The sequence below is a fragment of the Lolium perenne genome, chromosome 3 (assembly GCF_019359855.2).
Source record: "Lolium perenne isolate Kyuss_39 chromosome 3, Kyuss_2.0, whole genome shotgun sequence".
NCBI classification, from domain to species: domain Eukaryota; kingdom Viridiplantae; phylum Streptophyta; class Magnoliopsida; order Poales; family Poaceae; genus Lolium; species Lolium perenne.
In genome coordinates, this window is record NC_067246.2 from 149,166,203 (window position 1) to 149,174,447 (window position 8,245).

Below are 8,245 nucleotides of genomic sequence, written 5' to 3' on the forward strand. Positions count from 1 at the left end.
ATGTATTTTGCCATCCTACTAGCATATCTCATAAAAGAAATATGTAGTGATTAATAGAATAATCCATATAGACTATAAGCATTGCTACGGAAGATCTAATCTTATCGTAGTCAACTCTTTGAACTTTGTCGTAAACAACTTTTCGACAAGTCGAGCTTCTTCAAGGATATTTCATCCAAGTCCATCAATTTTATAGATCCATTTACTTTCAAAAAGTATTCATCTATCTTGGATTTCATGGCGTATAGCCATTTTAACGGAGTCAGGGCCCATCATAACTTCTTTGTTTGTAGTTGGTTTATCATTGTTCAAAATCAATCCTTTGTTCACAAATCATTTATTTGATTACAAAGTAAACCATACCTACAAGGTTCAATATGTACTTTGATCTCCATGGCTAAAAAACTTTGTAGTCATGGGAGCCATGATCGTCGTGGCCGCTTCCGGAACCAATTCTGATGCTGCGCTACTCTGATCATTATGCTCAGGTTCATAAACCTTATCAAGTTCTATTGTCCTCCCACTCAAAAACTTCGCTAGAAACAATTTCTTGAAAATAAGAAACATTGAAAAAAACTTTTGTCTTTGTCTCCATAGTGGGAAGAATTCCCAATCAATTCTCTGGGATAACCAACAAAGACATTCATCCGATTTAGGTTGTAAACTTATTTACTTATGCTATGCATACCAAAATTTAAGAAAGGACTATTAGGGTTCATACCCATGCCATAACTCGTATGGTGTCATTTCTACGGATCATGATGATGCTCTATTCAGTGTAAAAGCGGTAGTCACTAAAGCATAATCCACAAAAATATAATGGCGTCATAATATTTTATCTCATCATTAATCCAACAAGGTTTGGATACATCTCTCGGATACTATATCATCATTATGATACTCCAAGAAATGTGAGTTGTAGAACAATTTCATGACTCTCTTAGATGTTCGCTAAAACTCGTAATTCAAATATTTCCACCATGATCCAATCATAGATATTTGACTTTTCTATTACGATGATTTCCACTTCATGCTGAAATTTATTTGAATCCATTCAAATGTTTCAAACTTCTTCCTTATCGAGTATATCCACACATATATACTCAATTCATTGTTGGAAGTTTTCATGAAGTAGAAGAATCTCCCGCACATAACTATGCCCAGTGAACCACATACATCATCATGTATTTTTCCACTAGGTTAGTTGCCCGTTCCACTCTTGGCCTATGAATGGTATTTTAGTCATTCTCTTTAGAAAAGATTTGCAAGCGCCAAACGATTCAAAAATCAAATGACTCCAAAAATCCATTTGCATGGAGTTCCTTCATGCGTTCCTTTCTAACATGACCTAAATGGCGGTTCCACAAATAAGTGGAATTCAAATAAGTTTGCCTTATGGCATTTTAGCGTCAGTGTTATGTGTGTGTGTTTCACCATTAAGATTTATAATAACTTATCCATCGTACATGGAGTAATGTCATAATTTGAACAACTCATTGTTTTCATTTGACCAGAGCAAAATAACAATTATTAAGTTCTTTATTATAAATTCTAAGGGCTAGATAGAATGCCAACGACGAACATAATAACACTTTATTTTTGTTCCAGACGTGCATTCCTATCATATTCCTTGTCAGTCACTTAGGCCATTGTATTCTTGTATTGCGTTGTTTTGTATGACACTTCATACCAACCAATATGGTACTAATACCCAAGAATTTCATTGTGTGACCTAACTAGGAATACAACCATAACATGTATATCATTTATATACACCTGAGCTAGACTTTCTAGTCTTTTCTTTCTTTCTGCCAATAATCTTTTGTAGTTTCTCTTTTAGCTTTCCTCATTATTCAGAAAAACACTTCATCTTTAATAACTTCTAAGTTTGTTGGTCAAATACCAATAACCTTGAGGTTCTTACTTTGAAGTTAATCATCATATGATAAGTGTTCTAGATTTCACTATTAGTAACTTTGTAATATGATGAACAATTTCACTCATAATTTTATCCATCAATTCATGACGACTTTCTGAGACCATGTCTGTACATGCTAGGCTCATAAAGTTTAACCTTAGTATTCACATGTGCAAATCTGGCTTGCACCCGTTGTATGCACACGTAGAATCTATAACACCCGATCATCACGTGATGCTTCGAAACGACGAGTCTTAGCAACGGTGCATACTAAGGACGATCACTTCATGGATATGCGAATATCGTTAGTGCCCCAATAGTTGGAGGATTTGTGATGCCTTGCGTCTTCAACCTTCGTACATTCCCATAAAACTTATGAGTTTATGTAGTCTCACCAAATTATACTCTATCATCTTGCAATAAGGTCTTAGATATCACATATATCTCATACCTTGATTATTTCTGAAAACTAAATTTTCAGCTCCTTACTTTTCAAACAGATTTGAACTTCAAGTTTCACGGAGACAAGATGACTTCAGGTACTAATTGAAACCATAGCTCTTTGAATCAACAAAGTGAGGTTTACTAAAAGTTTGCAAATAGGACTTTAATCATTTCTTGATTCTTTAACAATACGGTACCAATCCGTAAAGTTTCTTGTCAGACTTAACAATATTTCTATCTTAATTACAAGACTAGCGCATGGTAGAAAAAAACGGATGCCAATACTACAAAATTAATTAAAATACTACTCAGACTATGTTCATGATAATTAGTTCATGTTTTAATCTAATTACTAATGAACTTCCACTTAATACAACATCTCTCATAGTTGTTAAGTGGTACACGATCCACATCCACTACACCAAAACCGATCATCACGTAAGATAATGTAGCTTCAATGGTGAACATCAACATGTTGATCATATCATTCATATGACTCGTGTTCAACCTTTCGGTTTCCATTGTCCCGAGGCCATGTCTGTACATGCTAGGCTCGTCAAGCAAACCCAAGTATTCCGCGTGTGCAACATGGCTTACACCCGTTGTATGTGAATGTTGAGTCTATCACATCCGATCATCACGAGATGCTTTGAAACGACGAACTAAGCAACAGTGCATACGAGGGGAGAACACTTTATTATCTTGATATTAATGTGAGGGATCATCTTATAATGCTATCGTCGCGTTCTAAGCAAAATAAGATGCATAAAGGATTAACATCACATGCAATTCATATGTGATATGATATGGCCCTTAGTCTTTGTGCCTTCGATCTTCATCTCCAAAGCACGGACATGATCTCCATCATCAACGGGCATGATCTCCATCATTGTCGGCGTAGCGTCAAGGTCTATGGCGCCGTCTTCATGGTTGTTCACCTCATGTAGCAACTATTACAACTACTTTGAAATACTACTCAACATGAAATTTAAAGACAACCATAAGGCTCCTGCCGGTTGCCACAATACAATAATGATCATCTCATACATATTCATCATCACATTATGGCCATATCACATCACCAAACCCTGCAAAAACAAGTTAGACGTCTCTAATTTGGTTTGCATATTTTACGTGGTTTAGGGTTTTCGAGAGAGATCTAATCTACCTACGAACATGAACCACAACGGTGATACTAGTGTTGTCAATAGAAGAGTAAATTGAATCTTCACTATAGTAGGAGAGACAGACACCCGCAAAGCCTCTTATGCAATACAAGTTGCATGTCGAACGAGGAGCAAGTCTCATGAACGCGGTCATGTAAAGTTAGCCCGAGCCGCTTCATCCCACTATGCCACAAAGATGCAAAGTACTCAAACTAAAGACAACATAAGCATCAACGCCAACAAAACCATTGTGTTCTACTCGTGCAACCATCTATGTATAGACACGGCTCTGATACCACTGATGGGATTCGTAGCATAGAAAACAAAAAATTTCCTACCGCGAGAACGCAATCCAAGCCAAGATGCAATCTAGAAGATGGGAGCAACGAGGGGATGAACGAGACTAACCCTTGAAGATTTCCAAAGCCTACAAGAGGAGGATCTCGTTGCTGCGGTAGACGATCACTTGCCGCTTTCAAAAGCGCGTAGAAGATCTTGACGGTGCCACATCGGGCAGCACCTCCGTACTCGGTCACACGTTCGGTGTTGATGAAGACGACGTCCTTCTCCCCGTTCCAGCGGGCAGCGAAAGTAGTAGATCCTCCTCGGAATCCCAGCAGCACGACGGCGTGGTGGCGATGTCGATGGAGATCTCCGGCGGAGCTTCGCTTAGCATATGCAGGAGAAGTAGTGGAGGAGGGGCGCTAGGGTTTGGGGAGAGGGGGTGCCTTGGGCGCCGGCCACAAAGGGGGGGGCAGCCAAGGTTGGAGGCAAGAGTGGCCGGCCACCCTCCCCTTGTCCCTCATTATATAGGTGGAAGCCCCAAGAGTTGTAGTCCAAGTCTTCGAATAAGACCCCAACACCAAAACTTCCCAAAGGTGGGAAACCTACTCAAGGGGGGAGTCCTACTCAAGGTGGGACTCCCACCTTTCCTTGAGGTGGGGTGGTCGGCCACCTCAGGTGGAGCCCACCTGGGACTCCTCCCTTAGGGTTTGGCCGGCCAAGCTTGTGGAGTCCCTCTGGGACTCCACCTTCCATAGTGCCTTTCTTCCGGACTTTTCTAGAACCTTCTAGAACCTGCCATAAATGCACCGGATCATTTCCAAACTTGGAATATGACTTTCTATATATGAATCTTATTCTCCGGACCATTCCGGAACTCCTCGTGATGTCCTGGATCCCATCCGAGACTCCGAACAAAACTTCAAACTCCATTCCATATATCCATATCTACTTAAACGACATCAAACCTTAAGTGTGTCACCCTACGGTTCGCGAACTATGTAGACATGATTGAGACTTCTCTCCGACCAATAACCAATAGCGGGATCTGGAGATCCATAATGGCTCCCACATATTCAACGATGACTTAGTGATCGAATGAACCATTCACATACGATACCGATTCCCTTTGTCACGCGATATTTTACTTGTCCGAGGTTTGATCATCGGTATCTCTATACCTTGTTCAACCTCGTCTCCTGACAAGTACTCTTTACTCGTACCGTGGTATGTGGTCTCTGATGAACCATTCATATGCTTGTAAGCTATTTAGATGACATTCCACCGAGAGGGCCAAGAGTATATCTATCCGTTATCGGGATGGACAAATCTCACTGTTGATCCATATGCCTCAACTCATACTTTCCAGATACTTAATCCCACCTTTATAACCACCCATTTACGCAGTGGCGTTTGATGTAATCAAAGTACCCTTCCGGTATAAGTGATTTACATGATCTCATGATCGAAGGACTAGGTAACTATGTATCGAAAGCTTATAGCAAATAACTTAATGACGTGATCTTATGCTACGCTTAATTGGGTGTGTCCATTATATCATTCACATAATGACATAACCTTGTTATTAATAACATCCAATGTTCATGATCATGAAACGATGATCATCTATTAATCGACAAGCTAGTTATACAAGAGGCTTACTAGGGACTCCTTGTTGTTCACATAACACACATGTATCAATGTTTCGGTTAATACAATTATAGCATGGTATGTAAACATTATCATAAACACAAAGATATATTATAATAACCATTTTATTATTGCCTCTTGGGCATATCTCCAACAGTCTAGTCTCTCCTCCTCCCGGTGCGACATTGTAAGCGGCAAGTGGAATTTTCGCCACAAATTCCATTCTAATGGCTCTCCTGCTCTTAATAAAGCACGTTGGGTAGTGTGTGGCTTCACACAACAGCCCGATATCGACTTTGATGAAACATTCAGTCTGGTCGTTAAACTGGCTACTATTCGAGTTGTTCCTTCTCTTGCTGTCTCTCAGTCATGGCCTATTCATCAACTTGATGTCAAAAATGCCTTGTTACATGGAAATCTAGATGATAAAGTCTACATCCAACAACCATCAAGGTTTATTGATTCCCGTTATCCGGCTCACCTCTGTCGTCTTCGAAAAACTCTCTATAGTCTGAAGCAAGCCCCACGAGTCCGGTTTCAACGCTTTGCCTCCTATGCTCGATCTATCGATTCATTGAGTCCAAATCGGACACTTCACTTTTTATTCTTCATCATGGATCTATTACTGCCTACCTTCTTCTATATGTATGACATTATTCTAACTGCTTCCTCCACCTCTGCCCTGGTATTTCTTCATCAATCAACTCAGCCATGGATTCTCCATGAAAGATCTTGGTCCCCTTCATCATTTTCTTGGTATTTCTGTCACCCGAACCCCCACCACCCTCTCTTATCTAAAAAACAATACATTCTAGATGTGCTCCATCGAGCCCGCATGACCGCCCGCAACCCTTCCCCTACTCCCATCGACACTAAATCAAAACTTTTTACGCCGATGGTCTCCTGTTTCTTATCCATTTCAATATCATAGTCTTGCTGGTGCTCTTCAATACATCACTCTAACCAGGCTAGAAATATCCTATGTTGTTCATCAAGTGTGTCTTCATATGCATGATCCCCGTGAAACCCATTTTTCTCTCATCAAACGAATTCTTCGCTATCTAAAAGGAACACTTGATCTCGGTCTCATTCTTCATTCTTCCTCTACACATAACCTTGTTGCATATTCGGATGCTGATTGGGCTGGCTGCCCAGATACACGCCGCTCTACGTCCAAGTTCTGCGTATTTTTGGAGATAACTTGGTTTCATGGTCGGCTCGCCGTCAACCGACGGTCTCTTGCAGCAGCGCCGAGGCTGAGTACAAAGCAGTTGCATCTGGTGCTGCCGAGACATGCTTGCTCCATCACTTGTTGCTAGAACTCCACCAACCGCTTGACAGTGCCACTATTGTCTATTGTGATAACATCTATATATGTCCACCAATCCAGCATAGCATCGGGGTACAAAACACATTGAGTTGGACATTCATTTTGTGCATGAGAAGGTCACTCTTGGTGCTCTGCGTGTCCTTCATGTTCCCTCTAGCAGCCAGTTCACTGATATATTCACAAAGGATCCGTCGACGCCCTTGTTTATGAAATTCAGAGATAGTCTTGGTATTAGCGACGGTGTGTCACCACGTTCAGACTGCGGGGGCGTGTTAGAGTCCCTACGGGAACGTACTTAGGCTGTCTTGTAACACAAGTTGTAACCTGTATATATATATATATATCAATGTATTGATCGTGGCGAGCAATCAGCCGCCCAATCTTGTTATCCTACAGTGTATCGGTCCCTTCTAGAGCCCAATGGCGATCGACGACGACATGACAGTCAGAGAGGGGGCCAAACACAGAGAACGCTGCATCGAGGGCAGGACCGTCGTCGTGCGGGGGGCAGTCTGTGGACGAGAGCCTGCGGCGGGAAGGAGAGAGGTCTTTGAGCAGGGCTTGATAAGGCCGCACACGGAGTCTAGCGAGGACGGGGCCGAAGAGTCTGAACTGGTACCAGGATCCGGCATGGGTTCAGTCGACGTCGCCTCTTCCTCAGCACCGGCCGGTAGGGTATCACTCTCACCAGGAGGCACTTTTGCTTGTCCTCGCATGATGTCTGCGCATCTGGTCTCCAGCCCATCTGCCCGCTAGGCCAGGAAACAGAGGAACCGTGGAAAGCTGTTCATCGTGCAGGGCGAGGCTGCAGAATATTAGAGATGGATCCCTCTCAAAGACTAATGGTCCATTGGCTTTTATGCAGATCGTCTGAATTTTTATTTAGTATGTGTTGGTGCAGACTGTATCTACTTGAATTGCTATTGCACACGTAGCTTGTGTCATCAAGTGCTTCTGCATTATGATCGTATTCTCCTCCAATTGCTATATATTCCAGGTTAGATTGTGTTGTTGTGTTCTGGTTTCAGCCGCTACAATTGCAATTTAATTGAAGGTTATTAGGTGCAACATGCAAGTGGAAGTTATAGGTTTCGTATAAAACTAGCATGTGAACACAATCATACTGTGCGAGATCATAAGGTGACACAGTACAAACGCAGACGTTCATATACACGCGCATACATTCATCCATGTGAACGCACACACGCACACCATACCTCTATGAGCGCATTCGAAAGACTGGCCCGGCGGATCGAATCTTGAAATTGACGAAGTCACCGCCTCACTGTCGACGAGAACATCGTCTCCCGCTGATTGAATATTTCGTCTCTATGAGACATACAGATGCCAAACTTGGAGTTTAAACTTTCGTGGACTAGGATACAACCACCTTCCTAACTGCCCAACCTCAAATTGGTTCTCTATAGCTTCCTGATCTACATCCCAATCATAGTG